Raw genomic sequence first — 17969 nt, 5'->3', positions numbered from 1 at the left:
GGGGACCCCAAGTACTTTTTTGGACGGTGATGGAAACTGGGTTATACTTGGATGTGGCCTGGGAAACATCCAGGACGCGTCAGGAAGCTCCTCGTCTCGGTCGTCCAGCAGCTGAGTGTTCGTCTCCTGGTCATTTTAAGAACTGGCCCAGGACAGGTGTATGCATCAAAATGCCAGGCAGGGGAGAGCTGAACATCTCCCGGTGGGGGGCGCTGCTGGTTGCTTGGGGTGGACACCCACTGTCTGCTCCCTGCCGAGGTCATCTCCGGTCCCTTCCAAAGGAGAACTCAGCGGGGCGGCGGGGGGCTGGACTTCTCTTCTGTTCCCCATCTGTCTTCCCCACACCCAGGCCAGGTCTCTGCCTGGAGCCTGGGTTTGGCCTATAGCTGCGCGCCTGACGGCAGTAGAACACGAGCCACGTCTGGGGTTTTAAACGTTCGAGTAGCCACGTTCAACACGCAAAAAGAAAGAGGTGAAATTAAATCTGATACTATGCTTTATTTCACCCAACGTATCCGAAACATTGGCACGTCGACGTGGAATCAGCTTGCAAACGCCCTAAGAACATATTTTGCATGTGTTATTGGTACCAGGCTTTGAAATCGGCCCGTGCGTCCCATCACAGCCCCCGTCATTAGGAGAAGCTTTGTTCTGAGGGCCTGCGAGCCACGTGTGGCTGGTGGCTACCTAATTGGACCGCGCAGATGTTCCCGGCTGACATCAGAGACTGTCTTTGTGGAAGCGAATATCCTGAATTCTGTAGCTGGCCCTTCCTCCAATTAGGCGTGCAGGGGGGAGGCAGGAGCCGGCCAGCCCCCCTCCCACCCCAAGCCCTGAACAATACCCAGGCTTCCAGCAGGAGAGGGAGGAACAGGGATGCCGTTGACGCTCGACACACAGCCTCAGCAGAGGCACCAAGAACGAGGTCTTCGCCAGCTCTGGGGGCCCGAAGTCGCTGCCACCGGGGACGTGGAGAACGCGCCCTCGGGGAGTCCTCGCGGCCCAGGACGCCACGGGGCCGTGGCCGCGATAATGGAGTGAAGGCCCGGCATCGGAGGTGGGCTCCAGGATTTCCTAGGCAGCCACGGGCACTCGCACGCACCATGATTAATGGCCGGATGCCCTGGTGTGAAAACCATTTAAAAGACGGCATTTTTGTCACGGACAGTGTTCCACATACAGTAAAGGTCACATGTGATGAGAGCATTATCCGTATTTCTTGGGCAAACACGCTTAACCTTGTAGAGCGAAATTCCTCGGCGGATCAGCCATCCGTCTCTCGCGCTTCAGAGGGGCCGAGGGCGCGGATTCTCTGCTGAAAGGCTCGAAGGAGCGTGGCAGTGGCACCACGCAGGGGCTTCGGACAGTGCGCTGAATTGGCTGCCGGCCTCTCGCTGTGGCGGCGGGCACAGGGCGCGAGGCCCCGCGGCCTGCGAGTCGCCACCGGGCAAAGAAGCTTCTTCTGAACGTCGGCCGCTGCGGAAGACGGCGGGGTCTGGGGACAGAAGAGCATTAAAAATCACATTCTGGGGGCTCCTGGGGGGCTCCGTCGGTTGAGCGTCCGACTTCGGCTCAGGTCATGATCTCGTGGTTCATGGGTTCGAGCCCCGGGTCGGGCTCCGTGCTGACAGCTCGGAGCCTGGAGTTGCTTCAGATTCTGTGCCTCCCTGTCTCTCTGCCCCTCCCCTGTTCACGCTTGCTGTCTCAAAAAATGGATAATTTTTTCTTTTTTTAAAGCAGGCTCACCGACTGAGCCACCCAGGCAGCCCTTCAGCGATAGCCTCTTAATCCAGCGCAAACCCTCTACACCTAACGCGGTTCCCGGACCGCGGTGTGCTGACGAATGCCTGACAACCTGTTCTCCGAAAAACCAGTGCGTGTGCATGTGTGTGTGCGCGTGAGTTTTACTGAGAAGAATTCTAAGTTTGTGCGAGGCACAAACTTACAGACGATAATAAGCTCTGCGATATTCCTTGTTGCAAATTCCATCCAGCCAAGTGATGCTCGGAATGCTCTGTGCTGATTTTTGCTGAGTTCCTTTTATCTGTACTTGCGGTCCAACCGCACCACCCCCCCCCCCCCCCCCGGACAATCTTTTTTTGGTGACGTTCACAACGTAATGGCAATAAACCCGTTTAAAGTTGAATCGTCTGATCAACGTTCTCTCGACTGCTTTCTCGAGTCTAGACAATCAGGAACACCGCGTACATCAAGCCCTGACTTGAGGAGTTTGCCAATTTCCGCGGTGAACATCCTCTCCTCGCAACCAATTTTGAACTGAGGGCATGACGTCACTGAGCGTGGAGTGGAAAGAAAGGTGTGGTGCTCACCTTTATTTAATATTTCCAAATTTTAATTTATTTTAAAAATAAAAATTTTATAAAAATAAAAATAATAAAAATAAAAATAATTAGTAAGTGGGAGAGTTTGGAGTTTTTATGACCATTGTTTTCAATACATTTTATTTAATCGTAAGTTTATATGATTAAATTTGTTAATGTGTGTTTATTTATTTTGAGAGGGAGCATGAGCGGAGGAGGGGCAGAGACAGAGAAACAGAGAGAGGGAGAGTGAGAGACAGAGAGAATCTCAAGCAGGCTCACAGCTGTCGGCACAGAGCCCGAGGTGGGGCTCGAATGCATGAACTGTGAGATCATGACCTGAGCTGAAGTCAAGAGCCGGACACTTCACCGACTGGGACACCCAGGCGCCCCTATATACTTAAAATTTTTAAAAACGGCTGGGTTTAACCACCGGTGCACAAAATTCCCGGTGGTTCAGGCATCAGAGCTGGTGTGCGTGTAGAAGCCGGCTGTCGTCTCGGCCCCTGCCGGCTCTCCACTGCCTCGGGCTGTTTGTCCTCTACTCTGGCCACCCTGGATTTCTCCGAGCTTTGTCTGCTCTCTGAGCTTTACACACACTGCTACCGGTCCCAGGAACGCTCCTCTCCTCCCAGACACATCTGCCTCCCTTCCTTTCCTCTCCCTTCTTAGTGATTGTAGATGCCAACCTGGAGCCTGGGGCGGAAATCTCTCCATTATTATCTTACCTCCTGTCGCAGCAAATAACATCACTGCCTGGTATCTCTGTCACCGAGACCCCTCTCCACTTACCCCTGGGTTCCTTCTGCCCTGGCTGAGCCGCCCAGGCTTGGGCAGAGTGGAGACCAAGAGACCCCGCTGAGCGGGCAGGCTCCCTCCTCCTGTCCCTCCCCGGTCCTACCCTGCCATCCAAGAGCTGGACTGCAGGTGGAGAAGGAGGTGGCATTTGAATGGCTTTGTGGTTCCCTCGGCCTTGCCCACTCCACAAAGACATCATCAGAAGGTCACGTCAAGAATGGAAATTTCAAAGGAGAGACACAGAAGTGACCAGGAAGAAGGAAGCATGAAGGAGTCCAAGGAAACTAGGATTTTACACGTCCTTGTTCTAGACTGGAAACACATCACCGTGCTCGTAAGGTGCAAATGTGATGACGGACCTGGAAATGCTTATTATTATTATTATTATTATTTTTGAAAGAGAGAGAGTGGGAGAGGAGGGGCAGAGAGAGAGGGAGAGAGAGAATCCCAAGCAGGCTCCGCACTGTCAGCACAGAGCCCGATGTGGGGCTCGAACCCATGAACCGTGAGACCACGACCTGAGCCGAAACCAAGAGTCAGACGCTCAACCAACTGAGCCACCCAGGCGCCCCCGGAAATGCTTATTAATGAGAAAGCGCTGAGTACGCCTTACACCCAGGAGGAGGGGGGAGGTAGGGGACTGCTTGGTTCATTCATTCATTCATTCATTCACTCACTGATTCATTCAGCGTGCACCCGAGAGCCTCATGTTAGGTGCTGAGAAAGGCGTAGGACGCGAAGGGCCCAGGAACACGTCAAGTTCCAACCTCCGCTTAGGAAGCGAATTGTGTGACTTGCTCCCGGTGAGCTCTGTTCTTTAGGAAGGAGCACCGAGTGAGACCACGCCCTCTGAAGGTCCAGAGACAAAGCCTGTCCACACCCCGCCAGGACCGGGTGACCAGGAACAGCGCCGAGCTGCGCGGCAAAGGGGCAGAGGAGCACAGGGATCCGCGTGCGGGGTTCACGGGCTCTTGGGAGGGGGGAGACGATGCCTGGTTGTCCCCGCTCTCCCTGGACACCCCGTAAGATCCACTTGCGAGGACGCGCACAGACTTGGGCCAGACGGGGAGGGGGTTTGGCGGTGGACCCTCAGAACCGGTGGCTAAGGCTGCCTTTCAGCCGGACACCTGTTCCCCAGGCGGAGATGGGGGAGGTCACTCAGCTCGTGGCGTTGGGTTTCTCATCCTGGTTCCCATGAATCCCTGTGCGTGTGCCTTTGTCTCTGTCTGCCAGTGGTGGGGGTTGTGTGTGTCTCTTTCCCACCCACCCCCCACCCCCCGTAGCTGGCACAGACGGGGGCATAGCTCTGAATAGACACGCGGTGCAGGAGGCCGTGACCCGCATGCGCGAGTTGTGTGAGAGGCTGTTTCTTCCCAGGGCTGCCCCGTCAGGTGGCCTCAAGCCATCCCGTCACTGTGGTCCTCCCCTCCCCTCCCGAGCCACCCTTCCCTCCTCGTGTCCAGGTAGTCAGGTTCTCTGCCCCTCACTTCCCGTCTGGACCTGGGTCCCGGTCTCTGCCCGCCACCCTCACCTGGAGAGGACCGCGGTGTTCTCCCCGGTTCCTTCCGGCCGGCCGCAAAGGCTCAGCCCCACCTCCTGCCGCGTCGTCCCTGACTCGATGCCCCCGTCCTGCCTGCCGAGTGTCCCCCTCATGTCTCTCTTGCGGGGACTTTATCTCCCGGCGCCTACGTACGCGTGGTGCCCACCTGCCCCACAGAAGAGACGGGCACCCTCCGAACCATTCGCGGGCTCTGCCTCCTAGGACGTGGCCGCTGCATCCTGGACGTAACGTTCTTGAAGACGGGGCTGCCTCGTTCCGGTCTTACACCCTCACCGGTTAGCAGAGGCACACGGAAGGCCAGCGTCACGCGTGTGTTGAATAAACCAAACAAGACTTACGCGGGGTGGGGCGCAGAGCAGAGGGCCCGGTGCACAGGCTGAGTCTTGTTGCACGAATGGATGGGTGGGTGGGTCTGTGAGCTCGTGGGTGAGATGTGTGTGGCTGCGGGCATGCGTGGGAGTGGGAAGTGGGTTGCTTGGTCGAGGGGCGCCGTGGGGAGGGTGTGGAGGCAGGCGGGCGCTCCTCGCCGCGCGGGGCGGGCATCCCTCATCGTGGCCTTCTTTGGACTTCTGGAACTGCCTGCTGCAGAAACTGTTTTTTGGCTAATCCAGCAAGAGGAGGGTCCTTTCATTCACTCTGTTTAACTAACTGGATTTTGCTCTGCTAATTAGAATCGTGGAAACTGTTGCTCTGGGGCCCGAAGAGTTAGGGAGACATTTGCCGTACTACCCGCGAGGGCTGCCACGGAAACCGGTTATTATTCTAATGAGGTTCTGGTCATCAAAGAGATGGCCCTCTTTGTGGGCTGCTTTCAGACCCGTGTATGCCCACAATCGCGTGAACACGCACGCCTGTGTGTGTGTGTGTGCGTGTGTGTGTGCGTGTGCGATGGATCTGCCTTTTTTTTTCTTCGGGGAGGCTTCTTGCCCAGTGGGGAGCTGGACCCCGGACTTGAACTCACCACCCTGAGATCAAGAGTCAGACGCTTCGCCCACTGAGCCACCCACGTGTCCCTGGAAGGTCTGCCTCGTCCTTTGACCTTTGTGCGCTCGGTGGGATGGCAGATTTTGTTGTGTCTCCAGCAGAAGTCCCCTGCCTCAGCCCCTCCTGGTGGACGGAGGAGGGGGCGGGGTCAGGTCAGCGATGCAGAGGTCAAGAGCGCTCAGATTCTGGTCTCCACCGGGAAGTCTGTTACCAATGTTAATTCAACACCGACTACCCTGTTTCCGGATAGGAGAGGGAAAGAGGGCGCATCTCTCTCTGGAGCCCCCGGGAGGGGGGGGTCAACGCAGAGGAGAGGGTCTAGTCTCAGCCACCTGGCTCAAAACCGAAGGCCCCTTGTCACAACCTCTCTGTGGCTGCCGCGGCCCGGGGTCTCTGTGGGTGGAAACATCTTGAAAGGCATCTGGAAGAGACAAGTCTCCGCGGAAAGGACACGCAGAGGGCAGGGAGGTGGCTGCCGGGCTCTGGGTGCTGTCGTCCATTTGCGTGGACCCTTAGGGGGAACCACAGCCCCCTGGCCCTGCCCTGCCCTCACCGTGGACTTCTGGTGGGTGAAGGCGGAGTGTGAGGGCTGATGCAAGGGGGGGGGGGTGGGGGCGGCCTTTATCCACCAAGGAAACTTCCTCCCCTCCCTCCACCGCCTCCAGCCCCCGGATCCATCCCAGGACGAGGGGGCACAGCAGCTCTCACGTTCTGGCCGCATGCCTATTCTCCCCTCCCCCCTCTCCGCACCCAGGGCACCTGCGCAGGGAAGCTCCTGGAAACTCCGCGGGCGTGAAAGCCTCACCAAAGCCCTGGATGTCAACTTTGCCTGATTCTCTAATTTCATCTCTTACAAGCTTTCGGGATGCTAACATGATTAAGTTCTTCACACAATTTATTAGCATCGTGTTGGAAATCCAGTAGTATATTATACTGTCGGAGTAATCCAATTAGCAAAATGTATTTATTTAACGGGAATATTAGCCACACGCGATCCCACACCGAGGCCGTCCCAGCCTTCCCGGTTCTCCTTGCGCTTCGCTTCCGGAGGGAGACTCGCGACACAAACTTGTGGGGTGAGTCACGCAGAGTTAGATTTTGTTGGGGGGCGGGGGTGGAAGGGAGGGAAACCGTAAGGCACCGGGTTCAAACTCCAACCTTGCCACTTGCTTCGAGCTCTGTGATCCCTGGGAGGTTTCTTGACCTTGTCTGCACCGGGCTTCGCCGGTATCGGTGACTTGGGGACCAGAAAGCTCCTCCCCCCCCCCCCCCCCCAGCTGGCGATGTGGGTTCGGCGAGGCCGCCCAGCAAAGCCTGGAGGGTGCTGGGCACACGGCAGACACGTGCCCCTCAAGGGTGGGGCCCACCCCAAACACCCTGATCCCGGAGGCACTGCCTTGTACCATCACGGAACCATTATGGTCATGGTGACCAGCGTCAGGAGAAGGTGCCCACAGGGCGCCCAATGAAGGTGGGTGTGGTGGGTGCTGGGGAGGAAGGCGTTGTGATCGGGTGTTTGCCTTGAGGCCAACAAACTCATCTGCACTCCCCGCCCTCTGCCCCACTGCACCACACCGGTGCCCGGTGCCTGTGCTTCTGTCCCTGATTCTACTCACCGTGGCAGCCAGCTCCGTGAGGCAGGCATCCTCTGCGTCCCTCGGGGTCATCACCGTCAAGGCTCTACGACCTGAGCTACCCCGATCTTCTCCCCAACAGACAGTGGGGGCCCCAGCGACACCCTCATCCTCCGCTGCCTTCCTCTCTTTGGGGAGCACGGGAGCCGGTGCAGCTCAGGGGGAGGAGCGCGGTGAGCCCCGGGCGCTGCCTCGCCTGGCGTGCTGGCCTCCTGCCAGGGAGGACAACAGAAGGACGACGGCGAGACCCCCTCTGGCAGCAGCTGGCCATCCCGGCTTCAGCCTGGGTCTGTCCGGATCCCCCCGTACCAGCGAGGATCAGCCCCTGAGTGTGGCACAGATTTGGTTCTCGGCGGCCCCGAGACACCCAGCAACGCCCCAGCTGCCCACTCGGGGCTTCCCCTTCTTCCCTCCCCAAGACGGCGTTTTTACGTCTCCTGGTGGAGCTTTCCCGTCCCCCTCGTGTGACTGAGACATCGCCACCGTGTCCCCCCCGCCCCAGACTAATAGCTGCGATGTTCCGCCTTCCACATTAATGACAGGTGCGCCGTGGAAGAAGGCTGCCTGCCTGCTTGAGGTTTCGCTGACATCACGCCCCTCTGTGCCGAGCAGCACACCCTAAGGCGACTGAAATCCTAATAGGCTCCTCTAAGTGCCTCCTGGATCAATTTTGACACCAGGCGTTTCTTCTTCCTCCCCACGGCTCGCCTTATAACTCTGTCATTGTCATTGATTTTGACTACAAGAGAGAGAACCCCCCCCACCCCCAGCTTGTGCTAGCTTGTGCTGCTATCATTTGAAGTCAGCGAGGCAGAGAGCTCCGGGGAGAGCGGGGGAGGGGCCGGGAGGGAGCCAGGGCTTGGGGGCAGGGGTCCTCACAGCTTGTGCCCCCCCGCGGATCCTGGAGCGCAGAGGAGGGGGGCAGGGGAGGGGACAAGGGGGCTGGGGTGCTGGCTGCAGGTGTGTGAGGTCCCTGGGGGGCCCTCTGCTCCCTCCTCCTCTCCACCTGCGTTTGGGGGAGCTGGCAGAGGGTCACATTTCAAAATGCTTTCCAAGTCAGGGTCAGAGCTAACCTGGGACCCATAGGAGTACAGGCAGTGTGGGTGAGGCCCCCTGGCCCCCAGCACATTAACCTTGGAGCCTGGGGCCCACGCGGCTGCACCCACCCAATCGGAGCATCCCTGGTTCAGTGATAATCAGCCCCAAGCCCCCCTGGCTGGATCTGAGAGGTCTGAAGGAGCCCTGGGCACAGAGAGGGCTGGTCTGTGACCAAGGGTGGGCGTGAGTGGGAGGGGTGTTCCCTGAGACCCCTGCTGAGCCAAATATCTCTCTCTCCAGGCGGACGGGGCTGAGGGTCCTCCCCTCCTACCAGGATGCATCACCGGGCTCTGTCTTTGTAACTCTGAGGAGGGGAGAGGAGGGCAGGGGAAGGAAGGGGAAGGAGGGCAGGGCGGGGAGGCTGTTAGAAAGGGCAGGGTGGAGACGCTGCCTTCTTACTCTCTCCCTGTCTTTGTCTTTGTGGTAACCACGGAGAGTGAGCCCTTTTCCATTTTCAAGGTGTCCAACCCTCACTGGACCACCAACTGGGTGCCCCCCCTCCCCTTCCAAGTGCAGAGAAAGACACAGAGAAGCCTGAGGCAGGGCCTGCTCTCGGGGACCTCCCGCACAGCAGGGACGCCTGCCGTGTCCCATCAGGGGGACAAGGGGAGTGCTGACCCACGGACGAGGCTCCCGGGGCGGTCTGGCCGCAAAGGCAGACACAGGCAGGGGGCTACACGGAGTCCAGGGTGAGGAGCCTCGGTGCGGGCTCTGTCCCTGGCATCCTGTGCCACCCAGGCCCCTCCGTGGGCCCCCGGGGACCCCCGAGAAGCGGGCTCCAGAGCGGATTTCACGCAGCTGTGCTCATTTCCACGCGCGGTTTCCCGAACCCACGGCTTGGCTGCAACGTCTTTACGGTGCTTTTCACATCAGATCAAACCCATCGACGCCTGATGTATCCCGATTTCTAGCTTGGAAATCACATTGACAGCGGGGTGCAGACCCCTCCGGGTGACAACATCCCCCATGCGCCAGATGTCCCCATCCTGGGTTGGGGTGGGGGTTCCCTGTGGTCCTCTGGGCTGGATGCATCTCCAGGATGGGGACGTGCTGTGGGCCGAGGGTGGAGGCACGATCGGGCTTTTTTGGTTTCTAAACCTATTGCTGGCTGGAATGCGAGCAGTCCTGCTTCGGTGATAAATCAGGTTCTGGAAGGGACGCATCTGACCCACCCCACCGCCCAGAGCAAGCCCGCCATGCCTTCCTGCACCTTCTGAAGGGGAATGTGATTTTTTTTTTTAATGTTTATTTATCTTTGAGAGAGAGAGAGAGAGAGAGCATGAGCAGAGGAGAGGCAGAGAGAGAGGGAGGCACAGAATCCCAAGCAGGGTCCAGGCTCCGAGCTGTCAGCACAGAGCCCGACGTGGGGCTCGAACCCACAAACTGTGAGATCAGGACCTGAGATGAAGTCGGACGCTTAACCGACTGAGCCACCCAGGCGCCCCACGGTCTTAACCATTTTTTTTTAATGTTTATTTATTTCTGAGACAGAGACAGAGCATGAGTGGCAGAGGGGCAGAGAGAGAGGGAGACCCAGAACGGGAAGCAGATTCCAGGCTCTGAGCTGTCAGCACAGAGCCCGACGCGGGGCTGGAACCCAAGAACCGTGAGATCGTGACCTGAGCCGAAGTCAGACGCTTATCCGACTGAGCCACCCAGGAGCCCCCAGAATGTGATTTTTGATGCTCGTCTGTCCCCAGACCCCTCCCTCATCCAGTGCTGGGTTCTTGCTTTGAGGCTGTCTAGTGTCCATGGACCAAAAACTACTTGGGAGAAAAACTGGGGACAGAGGAGAGTTTTATCCGTGTCCGCAGGCCGTCCCCGGGGGGAACGAAGGCTTCCTCTACTGGTGGTGGGGAGGGGGAGCTCCTGGATACTGAGGCTCCGGCCCTGGACGGCCAAGGGTGGGCCCCTTCCTGGGGGCCCTGCACGGAGGGGAGGGGTCTTTCCTGGGGAGGGTCTTGAGCAGAGCCCCGTGGATGGGCTCCTGCAGGCGGAATCGGCAGGCTGGGGCTGGACGGAAATGGTGACGCTCCGGCCAGCCTTCCAGGCCGCGGATCCACGGGACCAGCAGGCCATGGGCCCTCGGGGGGTTGGTTCCTCCCCACCCCCCACCGTGGGCACTGGTGAGTGGGCGTCTCCTGGCCGGACTCAGGGTGCCGCTCCCCGGCGGGTCAGCCACGCACACCGCCGCTCGCTCGCACCGTCCCACGCGACGAGCCAACTCTTCTTGGCGGGAGCGTGGAGCCCAAGCTGGCAGTTTCCATTCCAGTGTGTTTGCAAAGCCCGGCACTGAGACCGCGTGGGAGGGGCCGCTTCTGGCACCGAGTCTTGGCGGCTGTCGCCAGGCAGGAATCCACCCCCGCCTCCGCCGCCGGTCCTCTGCCTCCTGCCGGCAGAGTGGGGAGCACGGCCCACACGTGGGGGCGGGGGGGCTGGTCCGTCCCATCACCCAGGCTGCCCAGTGGAGGCCATGGCCACCGGCCTAGGGGGCTCCCCGGGGCCCAGGGCCATCCCGGCCAGCCCCGCATGACCCAGCAGCCACGTCGCCGAGCTACGGGCCTCACTCGTCCTCCCGCTGCTGCTTGCTCGGCTCACCTCCTCCTCCTCCACCCGGGGCTGACCCTCTCCTGTGCCCTGGTCCTGCTGGAGGGGCAGGTGGGCACCGCCGGGTCCCGGCTCTCCCTCCGTCCCGTCTCTTGGACCGCGTGTCTGGCAGCCACGGACAGCCAGGGTCTGCCTCGGGCCGTGGGGGACCCAGCACCCTTCCGGAACACCAGCTCCCTGAAGGTGGGCCCCAGCTTCTTTCCGGCTACACCCCGGGCTCCCAGAACGGCGCCTGGTGCGGCATAGGGGCTTAGGACCCCCCGGTGGACAGAGAAGTGATCTGAGAGGTGGCGATAACGCATTCCTGTCACCAGCCAGAGTTGGCCCCTTTGCACCCTTCTCGGGGAAACAGGACCTCGAGAGACGAGGGGCAGCTACCAGGGCGACGTGGCTGTGTGATGGCAGGAAAACAGAGCCGGGGTGGCAGGGCGGATGGCAAAGAGGCAGGGGAGGAAGAGCAGATCCTGAACTCTGGAGAGGCTAGATCAGCAGTGACCCCCCCCCCCCCCCCACGTATCCGGTGTCCCCCCCTCCAGCCAGGGTGGCCGGATGTGCCGGGCCGTCAGAGTGGCCACAAGGGTTTGCGGGGTAGGAGGCAGTGTGGGGCAATGGTCAGAGCCACATGCTCTGTGGGGACACAGACCTGGGGCCATAGAGCTGTGTGGCCTTGGAGAGATCTCTCAACCTCTCTGTGCCTATTTCCTCATCTGTTAAATAGGAAAAACAACAACATCGGTTACAATAAACAATGGATTTTGTAGGGCTACTGCGAGGAATCGATATGACGATGCCTGAGGGGTGCCTAGAATAGTGCCTGGCCTATGGTATATCTTTAATAAATTTTAGAGAAAAAATTGCCAGCGATAATAACAGCCAAAGTGTGGACGTTGATACAAGCCCCGGAAGATAAGAGGCCTGGGTTTTAAGCACATGAACACACAGGGCTGCGGGATCTTGGGAAAGTGCGGCTGTCTGTCCAGATGATCTCCTGGCCGCTTAGGGACGGAGGGGCCTGGGGCTGGTGGTTGCCGGGGGCCAGACTCTGTCCTGGGACCTTTCCGTGTGAAATGCTGGTAAGTTTTAGGCTCATGGTGCCCTGTCCTACCACATTCCAACCTTCCGCCTTCTCTGGACTGTAAACTGGCCCGTGATTACGATCGCCGGGTTTCCAGTGAGGAAGCCGGAGGCCCATGTGGTTAATGACTTGGCCAGAATTGCACCCTCTTGGCCACGGACGGCCAGAACCACAGTGCCGATCTTTGCTTGGAGTTCTTGGGAGGCCTATTTGTTCGTTTTTGAACACCCGGCCATCCTCGGTGTTGGCAGCCCAGACGATCGACGCTAATGTGCAAAAGCCCTGCACCAGGGAAGGGGCTGGACTGTAAATAGGAATGTTCTGGAACGTGCCGGTACGATCACGTTATGGCCGTGTTTCACGGGTCTGGAGCCTGAGAGATTACAAAGTATTTGCTCATTTCATCTCATCTCTTGTCTTCTCTTCTTCCCAGGAACCTGTGATGTCTTCATTCCATTTCACAGACCCCGATGGGGCAGAGAGGCAGGGACTTGCTAAAAAGTCCCAGAGCCAGCACATGTTGTAAAGGTAGGACTCACACCCAGATCTCTGGGTTCTGAGCCCAAAGGTGCCCTCTCTGATATCTTCTGGCGCTCTACAACCTGGCCAGGGCCCAAGGGTCACCAAACCTTTGCTCCTCTGGGAAGAAAGCCCAGGCAGAAGCCGCCTCCCGGTCTCCAGGGAACGAATGCCCTGTCATTGACCATCATAGCCTAGAGGATGCTGGGAAACACCCTCTCAGGTGCAAAGACCCCCTCCCCCGCCCCACAGTTGTTACAAAAAGGGATTCACCTACCCGGGGTACATTCCCTGGGAATAATTGCTAAATATCTCCTAATTTGGGAGACAACCACTGTTACAGATGCCTGACTGCTTTCATTAAAGCCTCACCCATCGCGACGTGCTGTTCCGGGCAGCCAAGGGGGGGGGCAGAGCTACAGCCAGTGTGTGCTTCACAGACAGCAGAGTGTGCTTACGCAGCCCCCACCCCAGCCTTGTGAGGCCCCCAAACCTCTCACAGAGGCCTGCTTCCTCCCCCACCACCCAGGTGACCCCTGGCCCCGCAGATACCCGGGCGGCCCCGGCGGCACTGGATGAGCCAGACCGTGACTTTGTACAGGAAGAGGTGAGGCCAGCGGCAGCGCCCTGGGGACACGCGCGTTCTGGTGTGGGGGCCCGGGGCGCGCCTGCCACCCCGGGCGTCAAAATAACCTCAGCAGGGTGCTCTTTGTGATGGCTCTTGGGGCATCCGTCCCCGCTCCTGTTTTCCAAGCTTGGAAACCGAGCTCCAGGAGCTCACGGGTGACGTGGGCAGGCTCTGAGGTCTGTGCATCTGACTCCAGACCCTTCCGTACAAGCCCGGATGCCAGAGAAGGGCCAGTCTGGGGAAGGGTGCGGGACCCACAGGTCACAGGAGGCCTGAGGGCAAGGCCAGGAGGATTACGAGACGCGGTCGGAGCAGACCTTGCTGCAGCAGAGGGAGAGGGGGGCGAGGACGGGTTGACGCCAGGCTGGAGCCAGGCTCCCCGCTGGGGTGGGGGTGGGGTCGGGACATCCTGGTAGGAAGCTGTGGGGGAGGTAAGGATGGGCACAAGCAGCCTCTGGAGGGTTCTACTAGGAGCCAGAGACAGGTGCGGTCAGGTGGCAGGAGCCCAGCAGAGGGCTGCCCTTGAACGACCAGTCTGTGGCCCCTGAGAGGTCTTACAAGCACTAGGCGGGACTCTGTGACCCCGGGCACAGGGTGGGGGTGAGTCGCAGGGAGACAGATGGACATTCCGAGGTAGGGAAGGGGTCTGAGGTCTAAGCAGGCTTGGACTCAAGGCTGCTGTCTGTGGGGACTGCAGATGCACCTGCGGCCAGGTGGGCTGGGGGTTGGGGACTGGGTAGTGACGTCTCCTGGAGGACCCGGGAGGAGGAGTGTGGACGTGGGGGCTATATCAGGTAGACGGGTACCTCCAGATGGAAGGAAAAGCCCTGGGGTCTCCTGGTGGAGCAAAGCCGAGGACACCTGGGACAGATTAGGATGGGCTCGAGTGTCAGCCAGGATCATCCTGGGCTCAGGATCCAGATAAAAGGACTCTACTCCCTCCCCCATCCCCCAGACACCCCGACAACACCACCCTGCCATCTCTCCTTTCACAGCTCGCCTTTTCTAGAATCTTCTGTAAACGGAAACTTACAGTATGCAGCCCCTCGAGTCTGGCTATGTTCACTGAGCGTAACGGGTTGGCCATCCATCCGTCGGCCATTGCTTGCATGTTCGCGGCTCGTGCCTCTTTATTGCTGGGTAGGATCCCACTGAACGGAGAGACCTCAGTCTATTTTTCCCCTCCACCCGTTGACGGACAGCTGGGCGGGTTCCAATTTGGGGCTGCGATGAATAAAGCTGCCATACTGTTGGCCTATGAGTCTCTGTATGAACATATGTGGTCCTTTCTCTTGGGTAAATGCCGGGGACTGGAGTCGCCAGGTCACCCAGCAAGTGTATATTACACTTTTAAGAAGTTACCGAACTGCTTCCCAAAGTGGCCGTGCTTGGCGTGCTCCTTCCCCGTCCCCTCATCTGCCAGCCAGGAGTGCTTTCCAAAAGGTCTTTGCCCCTTATCTTAACAAAAATCATCTTTTTAAGACTTCTTAAAAGTGTTTTCATTTATTTATTTTGAGAGAGAGGGAGAGAGAGAGGGAGGGAGAGACGGGGAGAGAGGGGGAGAGAGAGAATCCCGAGTAGGCTCCACGCTGCCAGCACAGAGCCCGACGAGGGGCTCGGACTCGTAAAGTGCAAGATCGTGACCCGAACCGAAACCAAGATTTGGATGCTTACCTGACTGAGCCTCCCAGGCGTCCCCCTCCTTTATTCATTCATTCATTCATTCATTCATTCATTCATTCACTCATTCATTTATTCTTTCTGGTTTTCTTAAAAAAGATAGGCTGCATGTTGCATGCTTTGGTCGGGATCTTGGTTTAGGTAAACTCCGTGTTCAATATTCTCTTGCAAGGGAATCTCTCAGATCGTGCACGTGGCAGGAGCCCACGCATTGTTAAAGCTATTTGATCCTCCCCTGGCTAATATATAGCTATTTATTTATCCGTTCTCCGGGGCACATTTGGCCCCTCCTCCCAGTGTTTTGCTAGAAGTCGCTATAAATATTTTCGTGTCTGTCTCCGGATCTCCATGCGCAAGGTGTCCCCAGTGTACGTGTTGGGACAGGGCGGCTGGGTCACAGGCAGGGAGACCACCCAGAATGACTTCTCTTTTGCACTCCCCCCCTCCCCTTTTTTTAAAAATGTTTTTATTTAAATTCTAGTTAGTTAACATACAGTGTAATAACTTCCTGCATCTTTCCTGTCTCCTGAGCCCTGCCGAATGCCAACCTCTGTGCTGGGCGTCTCGTTCAATTCTCAGAATCACATGGTGAGGAAGGTTGTATGATTATCTGCGTTTTACAGACCAGGACCCTAGGGCTCAGAGAGATCAAGTCACGTGCCCAAGGCCACACAGCTAGTAAATAGCAGGGCCAGAGTCAAACCCAGATCCCGTGGCGAGGGACAAAATCCTTGATCTCGAGGCCCCTCTGTTGCCCCCCAAACACGGAACACTCTGGCACATCTCTGGGACAGCAGAGGCGGCGTAGACATAGGCTGGCCTGTGGACCAGGACTGACTTGCGGTCAATGCCTCCCTAGGGAGCACGGCGGGGGTTCACGTGTGCGTGGCTGAGACAGGCTGGTCCCTTCCTGCTACCTGTGTGCCCGACCCCGGAAGCGACCCCCCCCCCAAGCCCCCCGCACAAGGAAAGAGCCTCAGCCCCTGCCTCGCTTACATTTTACTGTCTCTTAAGTGGCCACAGGAGATGCTATTTCCCGACACAGAATCTGGCCCCATCCAAACCGTCCCTGCAAATGGCCCGTCCGCTCAGCCCATCGTCATGCGCCAGAGAGATGAAGGGAAGAACAGGGATGTGTTTCCTGTTTTTTTTTTTTTTTTTCCTTCCTGGGGTTAAACATCCCAGTTTGAGGTAAAACAAATTCCTTGCTGGAGCTTATCACCTCCAGCTGGGCCATAGGAAACCCCATTTAATCAGATCATTTAGCACTGAATCATGTTAACAAGATGCCTGGGCGGGCTAATTCTACACTTGCTGAAGGCCGGTCTCTGCGGGATGAGGAAGCTGAGAGCTGGTGGCAGGTCTGGAGGCCGCGGGGCCCCGGATGGGCTGGAGGAGGGCCCTCTCTCCTTGGATCATCTGAAGACGCGAGGCGGGAGCGCTGTCCTCAGCCCTTCGGGGTCTGCGTCGAGGGCAAGAAAGAGATCTCCCCGGGCCTCTGTTTGGGGCCCGCAGTGAGCGGACAGATGAAGGTCAGGCCAGGAAAGGCCATCAAAGACCTAAGAACCCCCAGAACCACTGCCTCATCTCCGAGGAGTGAGAGGACACCCGCCCACCGACCTGGGGACCCCCCGTGCTGTGTTCATAACGATTCTGGCCAGCCCAGCGTCGTCCAGCTTCGCGAGCCTGGCGGTCACCATGCACTCCTCTGCCTCCAGCTCCAATCCCCCTGCTACAAACTCTCCCCACACCGCAAACTCATCATGGACCTGATTTCCCAGGGACTCCTCGGTCCCAGAAAAGGGAGGAAAGGTGGGGGGAGCATCAGCCTCCTGAGTGGACAATATGACCACTGACCTTGCCTGTTCCTCGTTCTTCCTGGCAAGGCCTTGGAGAGACCATGCTTAAAATGTGAGAGTAAGAGCTGGGAAGTGAATTAATACATGAATTCGCTAGCAGCCCTTAAGACTCTAGTAAGAACTAGCAGTCCAAGTAGCCCTGTCACTCGTCTGGGACTCGGCAAGCTGGGGCAGCCAGGGGAGAAGCTGTACCAGGAGGCAGGCTGGTGTCACCACAGGACCCCCTTGGGTGGACGCCTGTTAATCTAACGACCACTGCTGTTTTCGGAGGCCCTCAGGCTGGGAACGTGTGGTCCAGTGAGCGGTCAGGACTCGCCCAGGGCTGCAGCCCCCGTTCTGGGCTACCGGCCGAAAACCGGTGCTGTTCTCCCTGCTCATGTTTTCGTTCTTTCATTTGGTTACTCTAGCTGTCCTTGTCCCTTCCCACCCATGCTGTGGGCCTGAGAGTCTCAGATGTCCTGTCCACCCCCAATTTGCAGGTTCCGGAAAGATCCCTGATTCCCTCCCTGCCCTTCTGGGCGGCGGGCGGGAAAGGTTGAACTCTCCAAGCACGGAGCTGATGATGCCCATGGCTGGAGGTCTCTCTCCCGCTTCTCCGGACTGGGTGGTGGGGTTACTTACAGACACGTCTCATCCACCGGAGCCACGCTTTCCAGTTAACCGCCCTCCCCCCCCCACCCCCGGCCGCTGTCCCTGCACGTCCCACGCGTCCTTATCATCAGGTGACAGTTGAGTGCACACGTCCTGTGTGTGAGGCTCCGTGCCAAGCCTTCCGTGCATAAACTCATGCGGTTCCCGTGACAGCCCTCCGTAGGGGGTGGAACAATCACCCCGTTTTACGCACGAGGAACCTGAGCCTCGGCCATCGTTCTGGCCTGGAACCAGCTTGGGATTCCTCCTCCCGGAGTGGATCCCTCTGCCTTGGGTTCATCTGCACCTGCGCCCCGGGGACGCGAGCAGCCTTGGCCGGGCTCTGCAAGGTCCCCTCGGCCCTGCTGCCTTGGGCTGGGATGTCTGGGGGCTCCCAGGTACTTTCGCCTTCGTGCTGGCCTTTGGCCGGCTCTCTCGCCTTTTCGGGAGCAGACGTAGATGTTGGCCCTTTGTTTGTGCCTCCTCTGGTTAAAGACCCCGCCTTTTCCTTCCACGTGTCCTGTGTTTTGTGTTTACGGCTCAGCACAGAGAGTAAAAACGCAGAGTAGCACACA

General features: G+C 58.4%; 1 long non-coding RNA gene across 1 annotated transcript; it reads left to right on the top strand.

Annotated features, from left to right (window-relative positions):
* Nucleotides 1-12237: 12237 nt before the first annotated feature.
* On the top strand, nucleotides 12238-14499 carry LOC112864657 (uncharacterized). Its single transcript, XR_003223984.2, has 4 exons — nucleotides 12238-12412; nucleotides 12512-12606; nucleotides 13127-13204; nucleotides 14221-14499. It is a non-coding gene; the product is annotated as an uncharacterized LOC112864657 (long non-coding RNA).
* The last annotated feature ends 3470 nt before the right edge of the window (nucleotides 14500-17969 follow it).

This window comes from Puma concolor, chromosome E1 (genome assembly GCF_028749965.1).
Source record: "Puma concolor isolate L17-30 chromosome E1, mPumCon1.1.hap2, whole genome shotgun sequence".
Taxonomy (NCBI): Eukaryota; Metazoa; Chordata; class Mammalia; order Carnivora; family Felidae; genus Puma; species Puma concolor.
Note: the sequence above shows the minus strand (reverse complement) of the source record. Positions and strands in the feature narration are given on the sequence as shown.